This window comes from Polistes fuscatus, unplaced genomic scaffold (assembly GCF_010416935.1).
Source record: "Polistes fuscatus isolate 324 unplaced genomic scaffold, CU_Pfus_HIC Scaffold19, whole genome shotgun sequence".
NCBI lineage: Eukaryota > Metazoa > Arthropoda > Insecta > Hymenoptera > Vespidae > Polistes > Polistes fuscatus.
Genome location: NW_025113095.1, coordinates 1,095,992 through 1,114,253, shown reverse-complemented (window position 1 = coordinate 1,114,253; position 18,262 = coordinate 1,095,992). Strand labels below are relative to the sequence as shown.

At 29.5% G+C, this 18,262-nt stretch overlaps 1 long non-coding RNA gene across 3 annotated transcripts; it reads left to right on the top strand.

The window, feature by feature from the left end:
- Positions 1 to 12,944: 12,944 nt before the first annotated feature.
- On the top strand, positions 12,945 to 14,633 carry LOC122515853. Of its 3 annotated transcripts, none has more exons than XR_006303401.1 (2): positions 12,945 to 13,150; positions 13,988 to 14,633. It is a non-coding gene; the product is annotated as an uncharacterized LOC122515853 (long non-coding RNA). The 3 variants fall into 3 exon arrangements; XR_006303400.1 differs by lacking the exon at positions 12,945 to 13,150 and adding an exon at positions 13,371 to 13,592 and having other exon boundaries at positions 13,995 to 14,633; XR_006303399.1 differs by lacking the exon at positions 12,945 to 13,150 and adding an exon at positions 13,371 to 13,592.
- Positions 14,634 to 18,262: the final 3,629 nt, after the last annotated feature.

Below are 18,262 nucleotides of genomic sequence, written 5' to 3'. Positions count from 1 at the left end.
ATGAAAATACGTCTATTTCGAGCCTCGCAACTGCGTGTAACCCCTTAAAAAGTAACGTGTAGACTATTATATTCTAATATTTCTAATTATATAATTGCAATATATTTTATAATATATTAAAACCATTTCCGTCAGTAAGAAATTAGAAAAACCTGTATCATACTAATCATACATTCAAATACGCAGTATTTCAGAATAAAAAAAGTCTCGTATTGTATTCTATCATATTACGTGCTATAAAAATGTTACGTAAAATTGTCAAGTCATTTAAACTAAACGATGTTTTTAACGCGTTAATTTATATAATAACTAAATAATTACTCTTAATAAATATTTAAAAATGAAATATAAAAACGAAACGTCATTTAGTATCCTATCATTACTGACACTTATCTACGTACACAAGTATACCTACATATACATAAATATTATCTCAAAAAAAGAAACAAAAATATTTTGTAGAAAAATATCTCAAGTATAAAACTTTCACGTATTTTTTTTTTTTAAATAATTTATTCTCTAAAATATATTATTGAATTTATGCGAACACGCGTATGTCATGCGTATGTGCATACTAATGTGCATACTAACAAATAAATCACGAAGATGACTCTAACATCACCCACATTTCGTAGCTTCTTGTCAATCGTTTTCTACTTCTATAAAAAAAAAAAAAAACAATAATAAAATAATAATAATAATAATTCTTATCCCTATGGGGGCAACCGGTTGCTTTCTCTTCTTTCTCCATTGGTCGGAAGAGATAAAATGAATGTCCTTCGAATGAAAAGTCTAAAGCCGCAAGCGAATAGAAACTCGAAAAAAAAACAAAAACAAAAATCATAAGTAAAAATGAGAAAATACAAAAAATGTAATAAATTAGTAAAAAGATTCACAGGAGGATTGTATCCGTAGACCGATTCTAATTATCCTAACGTGAAATTGATTATACTAAAGATAAGTTATTATATCAGAACTACGATTCGTTTCATCGATGTAAATCATCTCTTAGTGATTGTAATTCGTATCTGTATGTGTGTATATATATATATGAACGAATAAGTATATTATACACTAATACAATTGTATTCACAAGGTTTCATTAAACGCTCCTACGAGTTCCTTATTAAGCTAATAGTCTCGACGAGATACGAATAGCAACTAGTTAAAATATAATAGAAATTTCTGTTTTAACATCGTGTTAGATTGATAAACTTTATAGTATTCATTATAGTGTTCGTTAGATATGTATATGAGAGAAATTAGTAAATTATGGAATGAAAATTGCTATCCTCGTGTAATATTCATTTTCGAAAATATGAAGTGAAAATATTTGTTGAATCTTATTGAAAAGACAATTCTAATACGAGATTAGTAATAAAATTGAATGAAATGGGGTGTAACGAAAAGATGACTCATCGAGACTATTTTAGTATCGATCTATTCCACGTCGGTACACATTTTTATGGGACGCCCTAGACTAAGGAAACCCGAAACGAAGGGAGTATCATGGCAACCAACAACCTTCGACCATGCAATTAGTATCAGACATAATACTATTCAAACTAAAATTACTCCGAGTTCGTTGAATTCAATGAACAAAAAATAAGAAAACTTAGATAAATTCAAATAAATTGAAATAAATTGAAATAAATTGAAATAAAATATTTTATCACTTTTCCATATCTTGAAACTCTTCTGACTTATTGAGAATAAAAGAAAGAAATAATAATAATTCTCAAAAAAAATATATAAATATAAAAAAAGTTCCCCATCTCCCATGAATTTTATATAACTGTAAGATTAAACAATTAATAATGTACATCGTTTTATTTCTTTTCCTTATCTTGAAACTCCATTGAAACTCTATTAAAAATAAAAATATAAAAATAGTCATGAAAAAAAGGAAATCTAAAAACGTTCCCCATGAATTGTACAAGAGTGTAAGACTTAACGTTCATAACATGGCTTATTATACGTGCCCCAGATACTTCCACTTTTATCGCAAGTAAAGCCCGAAGGTATGCCTCAAGCCTTCGAGAAGGAATCATAAATATGCTCAACCACTTCCTTCCAACGTCACGTAGCATTAGGTACGCTTGTCTCAACAGGAAAATGCTGCTAAACGTGGCCAGTTCTAACACTACAAATAGATCACACGAATCATACTGATTTGATTTATATACGCATAATAATTAATTCAACTGTTATTTCTATTAAATATTACTCTTATTTAATTATATCTGTGTCAAAATGATTAATGATTAAACACACTGTGTACGTTGCATTATCAGTTTTGACCTTTCTTTTTAATTTATGATTTTGACAAAACAAAATTTAAAGAGATATGAATTAAATTAAGTGAAAGTGTCTCTGGTCTATAAATACATTTCTTTTTGTTCTTATCATTCTCCATACGATTTAATCTATTTTTCTAAAATAATATTCTATTGGCAATTTCTTGGTTCAGTAAATAAACTTGGTTTTACAAAATAAACTAATTATTAACTGTTAAATTTCTTTTCTGGTTTTTTATTCTTATTCCTTTTTATATGTATGTAAAATTTATGGTACGAATCAGGATTTTTCAAAGTATAGGTCACGACCCCATATGGGGGGTCGATGGAATTTAAGCAGAATTAAAAAATTCTTATACGCGAAACGATAGAAAATTCATTTCAAACCAGTATAGCAACATTTCGTGTATGGTGTGTCTTTGAATTTAAGATAGCGAGAAAGTTTGAGAAATTATACTAATATTTGTATATTTATACTGCAATTATATGCATAAATATTTGAATAAAGTATTATCTATTTCTAATATTTCTTTAATTTCAACATTTTATAATTTAATATTGTGTTAGTATAAATTGTATTATAATTTTATTTTTACATATATCATTGCACAGAGCTGATTTTATTTAAAAAATAATATGAAAAGGAGAATGAGACTATAAGAAAGAGAAGGAATATTCTGTTAATATCATCAGTGCAAAGTTATCGATCCGTCTCGGATGCTGCGTCTTGAAACAGTGTTCCCCTCCTACACACACACACACACATACACAGACTAAATTTACTGTTCTATAAAATCTACAAGCTTGAACAATATATACAAACATATATACATCCGAAAGAAAGTTAAATGAAAAAGAAGAATACAAAGGAAATAACGTTCTGATTAAATGAATCTCGATAAGAGTATTAATAGAATTATTCATATACTTGTTCTCTCGACATAGCAATCGATATATTATTCTACGTATAGTAAGTTACAGAGGAGTATTTATAAATTAAAAAAAAATAAATATATATATAAAAAAATATATTTAATCATTTATGTCAGTTAAAAAGAAATAAATTATTAATGATGTACATCGATGTACTACATAAAAAAGAAAAAAAGAAAAAAAAGATAATAGTCATTAATGATATTAATTATAATAAGATAAATATTTCTTCCGTAGCAATACACTTCATAGATATAATTCAGAGTATACTCATTTACGATATCAGTTATAGAGAATAGATATTAAATGGTATACATAAAACGCGTTTATGGGATCTAACGTACAATTTAATCTCCACTTTCTATCGAGGGAATCTAACCTTGAGATCTAATCGTTAAGCAGTCACTAATAAAACTATAACGTAATCTTCTACGAGATATAGTACGTAATCTATCTTTATTTTTCTATTTTATTATTAATAAAAGTAAAATAAATGAATAGAAAAATTTGAAATAGAAAATTTTCCTTTAATTCTAAGATCAATTCTAACGTTCAAATGTTCGTTTTAATATTCTCATAAATCAGAAGAACGATGATACTATATTTATCACTCAGCTTAACGTTTTAATGACTGCTCGTTGATATTCCTAATCACTGAGTTCAAGAGTCAACGATTGATTGATAATAATTCTTCAAGGACAGCGACGTATTACTTTTTTAACGTTCTCGTGGAAAAATCCAATAATTCTTTGAATCCTCTTACCTTCTTACAAAGTATAAATATATTTATTTGTGTGTGTGTGTGTGTGTCTATAATTTCGTATGATTGCGTTATATAAAATAAATCTCCAGAACTTGATCGTTGATCTCTAATTACGTAAAAACATATCTCCTATAACCTTGTAATATTTAGCTAACATATTATCGCATAGTAAATATATTCTAAATAAAATATACTAACACAATTCTATATTTAATTATATGAAATATTGAAACATATTAGAAAACCATAAAAATTCTTGCTGCGTACCTCCTTCATTTCTTAATCATTCGAACGAACTTTCTTTTACCTGTTATTAATAACAAAAATTAAATGATACAAAATAATCTAGATGTTAGTGTCATATTTTAATAATTAATAAAGATAAATAATAATTAAACAAAATATCAATTTAAACAGTACGAATGATTCATCAAACAATATTAATTAATATTCAATTGATTAATTCAATTTTGATAACCCAATTTGTACCCAAAATTGTATATACCTGTGTTTACCTTGACGTGATAATAACGAATGATAGCAAAAGAAAGTATCGAACGATCGAACTCACGTTACCCTCCCCCCTCAATTTCCATATAACGAGAATCAGATATACAAGTCGTGGTTTGTTGTTTTCCAAAAGGTTGAAAAAGGGGACGAAGGGAGAAAGAGAGAGAGAGAAATGGAAAGGTAGAGGGAGAGGGTGAGAGAGAGAGAGAGAGAAGGGAGAAGGTCTCCCCCCTTTTCAAAGGAAGCATCATCGATCGAGTTCTCTTCTCTTGTCAGCGAGAATTCAGCTCCACCTCTCACTAATAAAGACACCTTCTCGTATTTTCTTCTAAAATATTGTTTTTATCTTTAACCTCGACGGTTATGTAATAATAATTATTCATTTGATTTTCTTAGAACTAATAATCGTAAATATTGTTTTGCGGTAAGCAATAGGATATTAAATTTCGAGAAGTTCTCAAAGAAGTTCTCGAAAGAAACATAAAAATACGCGAGATGACAAATAAGCAATATAAAATGATTAGATAAATCAAGATTTACCCTGAAGCATGTTGTTATCAGCTTCCTCATCCGCTAAGCAGCGAATGCTGCCGATGCTGGAAGACAGGAGACTCATCTTCTTTTATTTTTTTTATTGTTTTTTTAATCTCGTTTATAATTCCTTTCAAAATTGGTCCTCCGGTGTAAGATTTAAATGGGAAAAAATATCGCGAAATAAAGAAAAAAAAAAGATAAATAAAAGAGTAACATTAAAGGGTCCCCGACGAAAAGGGGTTAATAATAAACGCAGGCGATTGGCCCGAGAAACGGTCGAGAACGTTGCGCGAACCAATCGCCTTGCTTCCTGAATCTACGAACGGCGCCCGTCCATCGGCACTGCGCACGGCCTTAAACTTTCGCCCGACCGAAAAAAGAAAAAAAAAAATTCTTTTATAAATGTATACGTTTATGTGTGTGTCGTGTGTATGTATGTGCGTGTATGTGTGTGTGTTTGACTGAAGCAGGTGTTTGTTTATGCAGTTGTATGCAAGTGTATGTTTAATAGTACAGATGTGCGCATGTGTTTGATAGCAGGTGCATTTGTGTATATGTGTGTGTGTATGTGTATTAGTGCGATTGTATATGTGCCGAATAAGCTCTCGATCGATCGGTTCTCGAGACTAGAAGGTTAAAGCTTCTCTGCTTTTATCTCGCTCTCTTCTAACTCTCAATCTCGTTTTCTAATAAAAAATTGAAAAATAAAAACCGGAGAGAAAATAAAAGAGAGTAAGAGAGAGAAAGAGAGAGAGAAAGATATGCAATGGCGTCACCGACGCCGGGCGTCCTTCGTTTCTTCCTTTTTTTAATTATTTTGTCCTTTTCTTTTTTAATCGGGAAACAAGAAAAAACCAAATCTCTTCCTTTACTTTGTTCTCGTCTATCTTCTTATATACCCCACGCGAATGAATAAATAAATAAATAAATAAATAAATAAATAAAAATTATAAAATTTCAGTCTCTTCCTCCTTCTCCTCCTCCTCCTCTTCCTCTTCTATTTTCTTCTTCTTCTCCTTCTTCTTCTTCTTCTTCCCTTTTCTTGTCTTGAATGAACTTAGAACAATAGTTACTTATTTTTTTCTTTCTCACTAATTTTTACTACACTTATTATTTCTTCCTTCTCTCTCTCTCTTTCTCTCTTCTTTCTTGACAGAAGTTCTTTATATTTGTCTTCTTCTTGTTCTTATTCTTCTTGAAATAATCTTCCTGTCTCACCAGCACCGCGGATACGTCGCGAAAGACGCGCCGACAATGACGACGACCGTCTACCTCACCCTCCCCCCTCGATATGGTGGTCCTCCTCACGACGAGCGCGCGCGCACGCGTCTCTCTCTCTCTCTCTCTCTTTCTCTATTTCTTTCTGTCTTTTTCTTTCTATCTCACGTCGAGAAATCGATACTGCCCGGGTCTTTGCTACCGTGTGCGCGCGCAAAAGTAATAAAGACAGAGACACAGATGATACACACGCACATTTGTAAATATGTGTATACACACACACATATATATATATGTATATGACACTTTGCTGCTTTCCTGGCTGGCTGGCTGGTCCCAAAGATCAGACACGCAGGCGTGTGCATGCGACACCACCACCTGCCAGACGACGACAACTAACACGTGCTTATTTATACATTTTATCTTTTACGTATAGATAATGCAGATATTTCATTTATTTTTATTCGCAAATGATTAGAAACTTAATTATCTATTTATAATAGATACTTTTATTTTAAGCTTTTTTATATATGTTACTTTTCTTTTTTTTTATCTTTTAATTACTATTTCTTTTTTCATTCTTATATATTTTATTCTTTTTTTTATATATATAAAATTGTATTTTTATTTGTTCGTATGGAAGATTGTTTACAGGTAACGCGTGTTTAGAGTATTTCTTTTTGTTTTTTTGTTTTTGTTTTTAATAATTATTATTCGTTTTAATTGATTGTTTTTAGTTTAGAATTTTCTTCTTCTTCTTCTTCTTCTTGTTTAATTTCACCGATAGAATTTAAAATCGCGATAATAAAACATTTGAATCGAATGAATAAAAGAGAGGCGTCGTTTTCATCGACCACTTTGCGTCACGAAGACAACGTGAGGTATGGCGTGAGATCGTGCTCGCGATTTCTAACGAGGGCGCCACTCGTCGCATTGCTGTGTGCATGTATGTGTCTATTTGTGTATGTATTTTTGTTTGCACGTATATATGATTTTGTTGTTGTGTGTTGTATTATGTTTGTGTGTGTGTGTGTGTGTTATATCGTTATGAAGCCTTATGCTAGCAGACGGAAACGAGCCACGACGATGACTCACGATCGGTAAACGGAAAGGAAGTTTAGTAACATGTTGATTCCCTTTTTTTCCTTTTTTTTTTTTTTTAATTGAAAAGAGGAAATATTAGAAATATATTAGAAATATTTCATTAAAATTGTTCTATTTTTAGAGAAATAATTATTTGATTGTATGGTCAAACACCGAAAACAATTTTTTTTATACATAAGTATAAATTTTAAAATGAAATGATAAAAAATAAAAAAACAACACGAACAGAAAAAACCAGACAAGAAGAAGAAGAAAAAGAATGCGTTTCGCAATGCGTTTACGAAAAATTTCTTCGTATCAGCCTTTCGCTGAATGCACACACGTACGCATTCGTGTTCGTATTAAATTGCGTTCTTTATACTGTCGTAAGAAATGATGTAAGCGCATAATCATTGTGTCACGTTTAATCGTTCACCAAGATCGAAGGTCGATGCTAGCCTAGTTCTTTAAAAAAAAAAGAAAAAAGAAATGATAAAATAAAAAATATGCAAATGCATCAACGTTTAATAATCGACTAATCAAAACTAGTAAAACAAAAATACTTGATTATTTCATTTAAAAGCTTCTTCTTTTTTAATCGAAATTAAAAATAATCTGAAATTATTCCAATTAACCTGATACATTTTGCAATGACATTTAATAAATAAATAATTATAGAAAAATAAATGATTTCTTCGATTAAAAAACTTTCTCTTCTTTTTAACAATAGAAACATAGGATGTTATAGTAATCTTTGAACATGGTTTTACACATGCAACATCCATAAGTATTATAATAAAGGACCAAAGTATATATGGAAATACATGGATTGTATATAGAGAGAACACTAAGAGGGTGTATCATTTTTCAATTTCTCTAACGCGTTACAGGAAACGTGCATGCCGTGTTGCGCGCCACGAACGCCATACATTTATTTCCACTTTGATAAACTACAAAGTGTATCCGAGGTATCGTTTACGGCGTTAAGTGTCTCCTATTAAATAACTCGTATGACTTGAAAGGTAAGCTTGCCTTGTGCAAATACCGTATGCACTATGCATCCTATGTGACTACAGTAGTATCCTCTTGGTAACTAGTTGCACAAACCAAGTAGTATTACTAAAGTTACCATCTTTTATTCTTCTTCCATTATTCATTCTCTTTTACTTTAAACGAACAAAAATGTGTCATTGTATACGCCTAACCAATCAAATTTATTATCATTATATTTAATTTCAATATCACGAATATTAAAAATACTTGTAAATTGAATGTGTTACATTGCCACGAATCTATGTTCAAAAATTTCCGATTGATTGAAAGATACTAGAATAAATTTATCGATAACAAGACGAAATTCATTAAAATAAGAGAAAAAAAGGACTACGATTTTTCTGCGAATCATCGTTATTTGTAAACGTTGTCGTTTAAAATAGAAATGATTAATGGTCGAATAGATGCGATAAATGCATTGCCACCTTCGTCAGCATATTCGATAAGACGTACGATTTAACGTCACTCGATGTCCGGTTATCATCAAACACGATTATTTTTTTCAATCGAAGTTTCAACGAAAAGAAAACCGACAAAAAATTTCTTTCTTCTCGGTTTAGTTTTATCAACAAATTTCAAAGTTAATGTTATCAAATCTCGTATGGCAAAGAATTTCACGTTCGCGAGAAATCAGGTTGCTAATGAAAGAATCAGGTCTTCGACGTAAGAAAATCGATCTCTTTGGGCTACTTTTCAACTAGTATTTGTTTGTATGTGTGTGTGTGTGTGTATAGAAATACTTGCTAATCGTGCTTAGAGAACTGTCGCTACTTATGCACACTCTAATCAAGCTCTAAATCGTATTCGATGCGTATAATTATGTATTTAGTTTGATTTAATTTACAAATTAGATAAAATTAGATGATTCGATTGATATTTCATATTTATTAAACCAATATCTGTGATAATATCCACATGTTACTCACAAGAACACCCATTAATTTGCCTAATATATGAATTAGAATAAATTTGTCCCTTAGATGAGATTAACTAATTAATTGATTGAAAATATAAAATTGAATGAATTGAATATGTATAATATAAAATATACTAGTTGAAATTGTAGGGGGGAAGTTATCCGTTATGGAATAATTTGATAAAACTTAGAAACGCATATGGTACTATCTATCATTACTTATACAGTATACTTATACAGTAAAGTTTCTAAAGATCTGTAAGATCTTTACGCAAAGTTAACGGTTAAGGCAACGTACTGCTGTCATCGCACGTCGTAAACACACCCTTATCGATGAAAATCACTAAGTAATACAGTCGATCATAAATCTTCGAGTATTATGGTATTATGCTATCCTTTTCTATTAGAATATCCTATTCGTCAAGCATATCGCATTTTTTTCCTATCGTACCCAATAATCAAGCCACATTAATAAATATATAAATATAATTACCTTATTAAATATTATTATTATTAAATAATAATATTCATAATATTTCTCGAGAGATATATAAAAAAACGGTATTAAATTTTCTTCTCGCAAAAAAAAAAAAAATTACCTGTAATAAAAATAATGTAAATGACACAAGAGACATATTTACTGTAACGAACAAAAATATATGATTGCAAACGGAAAGTCGATTTTCTCCGAATAAATTAGGACTTTCCATCATCAATTCTCTGCTCCTAAGAAGAAGAAGAAGAAAGGTAAAAGGAAGAGAAAGAAAAAGAAGAAGAGGAAGAAGAAGAAGCTACTGGAAAAAAATGCAAAGTATTCCAGTCACGAAAGGTCAGCCGGAAAGATGAGCAGTCTGCTTTGACGACGAACGTAAAAGTTTATACTACATGTATATACAAATACATATACACGAATATTCTCTCTATATATGTATACATATACATACTCCGACTTAAAGCTCGTAAAGAAGGCAGATATTTAGATAGAAAGATATAACAGCTAATCGGTGACGATGTAAGAAGAAATCTCGGTAAACGTGACCTATCTTACAAATACGGAAGCGAAGTTAATTTTTATTTTTTTACAAGTTTAATAAACTGTTAATAATCTGTGTAGAGTCTATGCTAATAAGTATTTTTTTGTTTTAAACATTCATCATCCTTATATCATTAACTCTCACTTCGAACAAACAGATAATCACGTAATTTTTACTTAATAATTGATTCCAATCGATAAATGTTTATTGACACGTGTAACTGATATTTATTTTTAATATAAAATAAATGTGAGAAATAGATATATCGGACAATTCATCTGTTGTAATATATTAACAATTAGCGAATAATAAATCAAGTCAGAATCTGTTATTCAAACATAAACGAAGAATCGTCGAACACGTGCTTTCGCTTAGAGTGAAAGAAATTGATCGTAGTATTGAGATAAGTATGTTTCCGATGTCTGCTAGTTGTACTAATGAACGATATGATCTATTTTTCGAATATCACAATCGATTAATTCTGAAAGGCCAACTTTCCAATTGGATGTTACGTTAAGTCGAAAAATCTAAAGGAAGACAAAAAATGGAACAATGTTCGCATTATTTATTTTTCTTGCTCGTGGGAATTCTTCTTTCACTTTTGAGTCTATCCTTGAAATCTTATGTTAGATTCTTCCAGTCGGAAATACCTACGTCAACGAAATAATTTATTGTCTTGACTATCAGTCTATCACAAGTAGATCCGAGAACATAGGAACGGATTTATGCACGGCTAATGAAAGTGGTTAACACAAACCCCCATCCTTCACCATCCCATAAACCATCCTTTTTTCCCATCACGCGACTATGTTAATTTATGTTATGTAATATAAAATATAAAATTACTTTGTAAAAAATATATTATTTTAATAGAATCTGAAAATTTTCTAAAACTTAGAACCCCGTTGAAGGTAAGTGAGTAAGTAAATCCGGCACTGGAAGAATGATATTTCTTATTTACGATGATCAAAATGACAGTGAAGAGAAAAAAGAAATAAAAGAACGAAAAAATAATAGTATAAGACCCAATGCAAAGTGAAATTAGGCTAAACGGTAAGAACCAATGTAAAGTGACGAGTGGGTGGTCATGCTTATTACGAATTACCCATTACCGAAATAGAGCATAGTTAGAATCATTCGCCTTTCTCCTTCGACTATTGAAAAGGAAGTGAACAAAATAATAAAAGAATCCTCTCTTCTCGATCATTGATCCCATTCATACGCAAAAGGTATTTTATTTTTTCCTTTTCTTCAAATGATTTCTCCTATCAACATGATTGACCCATGACTTTTAGGATACCTTGTATATAAGTATACATACGTATATGTATTTCAAAGCTACACTATTAATTTTTTTTATAATCAATAATTAAATTATGCAAATAATTTTGGAAATATTTTAAATACTCTACAATTTATAATAAACTAATAATTATAATATATAATTATTTATATATAAACTAATAATACTATACAATATTATATAACTATACTATACAATTTATTAATAAACTAATACGTGTAACTTGGAAACTTGTTAGAAATTGGGCAACTATATATAAAGTATTTGATTTTTTTTTTAAATGATTTCACCTATTTTTTTTTTTTGTATTTATTGATCAATAAATTTTGAAATGTCCTATATAAATGTATATATATATATAAATATCGTAGCTACAAAACTGAATCCTTCGTAGAGCAGAAAATTAGATGCCGATGAATACCACACGATCTCTGATTTCTTTTCCAATTAATGACTCCCTAGAGGTCTAACTAACGCCAATAATATCAACGCAATGATAGTTAGAACGTTCTGGGTATTTGATTTCAATGATCGATTGATTCGAATCTCATATAAACGGAGAGAAAGAGAGAGCGACCTAACTATATTGAGAAATTCATTGAAAATACAGATACACTCGATTGTAAACATCTAAACTAACTAATATGGTAGTTGCGGATTATAAGATGAATTAATATTCTCATTCTAACTTGCATTCAATATTTTCTTACAAAAAAAATAAATAAAAATAAAATGATATGTCGGTAAAGAAGACAGTAAAAAGAACTATTGATTTCGTTTCAAAAATATAAATACTATAAATAAAAATAATTTAAAAATCAAAGAGAGACAAGAGAGATAAGATATTAGCAAATTTAAAAATAATATAAAAGAAAAACAATAACTGTGTGTTTCTCCATTTTTTTTACTACAACAAATATTCTAAATTATTTATTATAATATAAAAAAAAAAAGATAAAAATAAAGGATCTTTTCCCAATATTAAAGATTACTCCTATTATATCAAATATTCTAATAATCACAATTTTTTTGAAATAATAAATTTAATCATTCGATTTATATCTAATCAAACAATTCAAATGTTAACTTAACGGATAGATAATAGGAAAAATATAAAATATATTTCATTGATCTGTCTCTCTTTGGATTATCTTGGAACATTTAAGAAGAACGAAAGATACATGAAAGATTTAACGTAATTGGTAGAGTTTACAAAGTGTAATTGGCATGTTGATATCGGTATCGATAGATAGTAAGTCCAACGACTACGACGACAACGACAAACAGAAGCAATCATTGAACAAGATACGCGAGAGTTTAGTTTCGTTAGAAATGCATTAGAAGTGCACGCGCGATTGGAACTTTCTACTCGGACAAGTCCTACCTTTTACGTGGCTACGGTGCCCTCCTAATCGATGATGGAAAAACCATCATAAAAGAAAGATGTCTTTCCCTTCTCAATGCTTAATTATTCGCGAATAAAATAATCATTTACAAACGTGAAAAGTAAGTTTCAAATTTAATCCTAGCAATTCTACAACGTTCGTTATCAAAGTTATCTAGAAATTATATCACCAAAAAAACAACTAGAATGTAATTTTTTATTTGCTACGAATTGCAATTGAAAAAAAAAAATAAAAATAAAAATAAAAAACTAACACAAATTTATATAACTTTAAACACATGTTTATATATCATCGGATTTTTATCAAATTTTGAAGGATAATAAAATAGGAATAATTTTCTATTTAAATTTCTAATATAATAAAGTATAGTTTTTTTCCGCGTTATTAAATCATGTTACCACAATCGAGAAAATCTTGATTTCACTATAAGAGATATATACATCGATACGAAAGAAACTAAGAAGATAAGTGGGTGATATACCTTGGAAGGAGAGAAGCCGATTCCAAAACGGAAAGAACAACTATTAGATGCACGATATACGGTTCGTAATAAAGAACAAATACGGTAGTAGTCCGCATTACAGAAGCAACGCGAGCGTAACGTTACACGCTATTTGCAGTCCCAGTTACAACGCGATTTATTCACACGATTTACTTCCCTTATTTGAATTAATAACAGAATTTTTTCCACAAAATTAATATTTTAACAAACATTAAACGAATAATACAAAAATATCTTTATTTTATATTTATAATAAAACATCGTCTAATTAAAATCAATTAATCATCAACATTATATCTTATTATTATATTTCATTATTTACGATAGCAAATTACACGAGCTCCAATTTCATCATATTTTTTGTCTATCGCGATAGAAGATCACAATAACTTCCAAAGAAAAAAAGAAATAAAATAAAAATAAATCCTTTGAAAGATTACAGGTAGAGAGGCTGTATAATTGTAGGAGAAGTGAAAGAAGAAACGAGAAACGTGGTCTCAGCGGTAAGAGTGTATACCTCAAGGGGGAAATCGAGATCGCACATGACTAACGAGTACTCATCTCGGTTTCTTCATGTAGGTCGTTACAACTTCATTCATTAACTCCTTGATCCCACTCGATAGAGAAATAAAAAGAAAGATATAATAAAAAATGAAAGAGAAGAGAAAGAATGAAGGAAAGAAAGAAAGAGATACTAGAAAACTCTAGGATTTAATCACGAACTAATTACCCTTAAGGATAATGATTTTTCCTAGGAAGAAGAAAATTATCAAAAGAAATGAAATGAAATGAAATAAAGAGAAACATCTTGGAGAAACATCTTCGAGATATATCGACTTTTACGTTGTAACATCTAAAAGTGGAGAATTAACTTCTTCCTACTATGGTGGAAGAATCCGATGGTACGAGTCTAACGGGACGACGACGAGGATGAGGACGACAAGAAGATTAAAACATGCTGATTTCACCTACGTGAAAATTCATCTCTCCGATTGAATATTTTGCCGAAGGGATGAATAAATTATCGCCGAGGTGAGAACAAAAATGTGTATTTTAATAAATAAAAAAGAAATTAAACGCAGAAATGAAAGAACAAAAATTCCTTTAACTTCTATGGTGCAAACGAGTTAACCATTTTAAACGTAAATGTTCAAACAACGCTTTCACACTTGATGTAGCCATGTTGTAGAAGAGCTGAGCGAGAAAGTCAACACTGGGCATCAGACAAATACGGTTAAATAGCTCGGATGAGAGAGAGTTACGTAATTTTATATTAGAAGGAAAAGAGTATGTGTGTGAAGAAAATCCTTTCATCGTTGTATAAGTACTTCATCTGTGTTTCTATGATATACGTAATATTAATAGTATTTACATAATTATGTATTTTATTACTCTCTCTCTCTCTCTCTCTCTTTATTATTATTTTATTATTATTATATTATGTATATTAATGAGTATATAATTTTTTATATTATAATATATAAGTAATATTCTAAATAGAAATGTATAAATAAATATAAATTAGAAATAAAATTTTTATATATATAAGAATAGGCATACAAGCATTATATTAGAATTTTATAGTTTATACAAAATGTATATTTAGTCTATCAAATCAAATTATTTTATTGGACCAATAAACTTTAAATAAACAAATCTATCTATCTATAAATAAATATGCAATACCTAGTATAATATTGCATAATATTATTATTTGATAATAATAAGTAATAATTAAATAACCATATATGCAAATTAAAATGACTACATACATAATATAATAATAATATGAAAATATTTTTGGAATGGTTCAGAATGCGAGAACAGCCAACGGTATCGTTCGTAACGCATAGCAAGCTTATGTTAATCGATCTTGCGTACTATCACTCGTGCACTTTGCAATTCGTTTTTAGAATCAGTTTCCACTCACGACTTAAAAGAGATAAAGAGAGAAAGAGATAAACCGGTAATCGCAAAGAAACGTTCCAGAATATAACGGTCGAGTGTCTCCTCGGCAACCTTCGACAAACACCTGCGAGAGCACGTTCTGTTCTTTTTACATATATGTATTTACCTATACATATACATATTAAAATATATAGATATAAATATATCAGATCAAGTACCTATACAATCATGTAATGGACTCTTTAATGCGATTATATAATTACATAGAGGATGTAATACTGTAAACTTCAATAGATGTGTGAACATTTCTAATTTATTTAATTGGTCAATAAAGAATGTCGAAATTTGCTATGTAAAAAGTATTTGGGTTGTTTACTTATATATTTATTTTATATTGGAAAGTGTTGAAGTGAATAGTATATTGATATAAAATATTTACAATATTTTTTAATAGAACTATATTAAACGAAAATATGTATTTTTATTTAGACATATTATTATTTTGTATTTAGATATAAAATACTAAAATTTGAAATTGAAGAAATAGACTATTAGTATCATGTATTTAAACATAAGATCTTAAATATTTTCCAATGGAAAAAATACTATAGCATTATTAATTTCAATATAAAATATCAAAACAATTTGCTATAATCTAAGGTGACAATTTTTTCTGTATAAAAATAATACATCTAATTTTAACTATGTGTGTTATTTTTTGTAATAATTCTTAAATCTTTGAGTAAGAATAATTATTAATACATAAATAAATAATAAATGTTAAAAATTCGTAATCAAAAAATATACTATTACAATCTTATTTATTGGAATATAAAATATTAAACATTCTGACATTACTTATCTGACCAATTAAATAGTTTTAACATGTAAAATGTTATACAACTTTTGAACTTTAATTACAACCTATAAATTTGAACGATGATCCCTTAACTTAACGAGACATTCTTATCTTCTAACTAATAAAAATGAAAGATATACAATACAATCAAAATGAAATCTTATTTGAACAAGAGGAGCAAATCTCAAACGCCAAGCTAAATCAAAAGTTCAACTATACATGACGTTAACTCGTGTCTACGATTATACGTAAGTATATTAAGATGAATAATACATTGTTTACAGGGTCTTGATTCTAAAGGTTAAACCAACTCTGTTCATACGTACTTACATACATACATATTTGCACTCTAACGAATATTTCTAACGAATCGTAGAAGAATATTTTTTAAAAATAGTATTAAAAAATCGGAAAAAGTAAGGAAAGCTCAACAATAATAATAAATATTCACCAGAATCGGTCCATCGGTCAGTTGAATCGTGACACAAAGATGTCCAGTCATTTTTAAGATCCTTAAAAGTCGCCATGATTATCCCCAAATTCCAAACAAGCCGTTCCTCCCTTCAGCTTCAAACTATAAAGAAATATTTTCTCTTTACGTCCTCCTCCTCCCCTTCCTCTTCTCCTTCGTCACCTTCAACGAGCTTATTTTTTCGAAAATATCACTAATTTCAAATCACTCGTTGATCAATAAAAATCTTCAAACTTTCAATCTAACACAATTAAACGATCGATTTAAACCAATGTCTTTTCTCTCTCCAAAATTTAACATAAAACACGAATAAAAACAATAGACATGCAGGGATGGAATGAGAAATAAAGTTCGAGCACATGGGTGATGATACCAAGGTGGTCGTGATTATCTTTCGACACGCGTGCACGCTTCTGGCTGGTTCCACCCGCTTCTCATCTCTTTCCTCTCTCTAACCAAACTCTCTCTCTCTACCTCTCATTCCCTCTCTCCTTTCTATCACTAACTCCTCACTCACTCTTTCTCCCTCTTTCTTATTTTCTCTCTTCTTTCCCCTACCAATTCTCTTTCTCGTTCGTTCTCTCACTCCCTGGAGAACCTGTACTTACTACCCCCTCTCTCCCACCCTCTCACGAACAACACTCCCATCTAACTCTTTCACTCTCTTTCTCTCTCTCTCTCTATCTCTCTCTCACACACACACCATAAACATGCTCGTCGTTCTGCTACCACTCTACGTAGCCGGTCCTTCGTACTGTTTATTTTTATGAAAGATCCATCTCGAGGTCACGTATTTACTTCTTTCTCTTCTTATTTCACATACTTTTATATTGATGATAAATTAACATAAATACTATGTATGTGTACTTATCTACCTATCTGTGATTTGTAAACCTACATGGAAGTATGTATATGTATTCATATAGGAAAGACTCGATCTGTTTTACCGACCAATATTCTCATTTTTATTCTTTTATATATATGACTAATATGTATGTTTTTCTTCTTTTTTTCTTCCTTCTTTTCTATAGAGTGTATTTTACATTAATTTTATAAAGAATGTAAGTAAAGAAAAAAATAAAAAAAAAAAAAAAGTACATTTTCCAAAATATTTACAGCTACATTTGTTAAAGAATTATTAAAAACAATATAATTATCATATTTAGTTTTCGTGTGTGCCTTCAGAAATGCGTTTTAATAATTAGCCATAATATAAGAGCTCAAGTAAAAAAATATTAAAATGAGTAGATGATAAATCCGACGATGATCACCTGCAACAAAAAGAAAAATATATTAATCATACAATCAAGTGATAAAATTGCCTGACATATAAATCGTCCCATTCGCAGATGCACTTTTCTCTCAATGAAATTCTTTATTTATTTTTATCAAATCTCTAATTTTAATTTAAAATTAAATTTAAAAGCGTGATTTTAAATTATAAAATGTAATAATAAAGAAATAGGAAAAG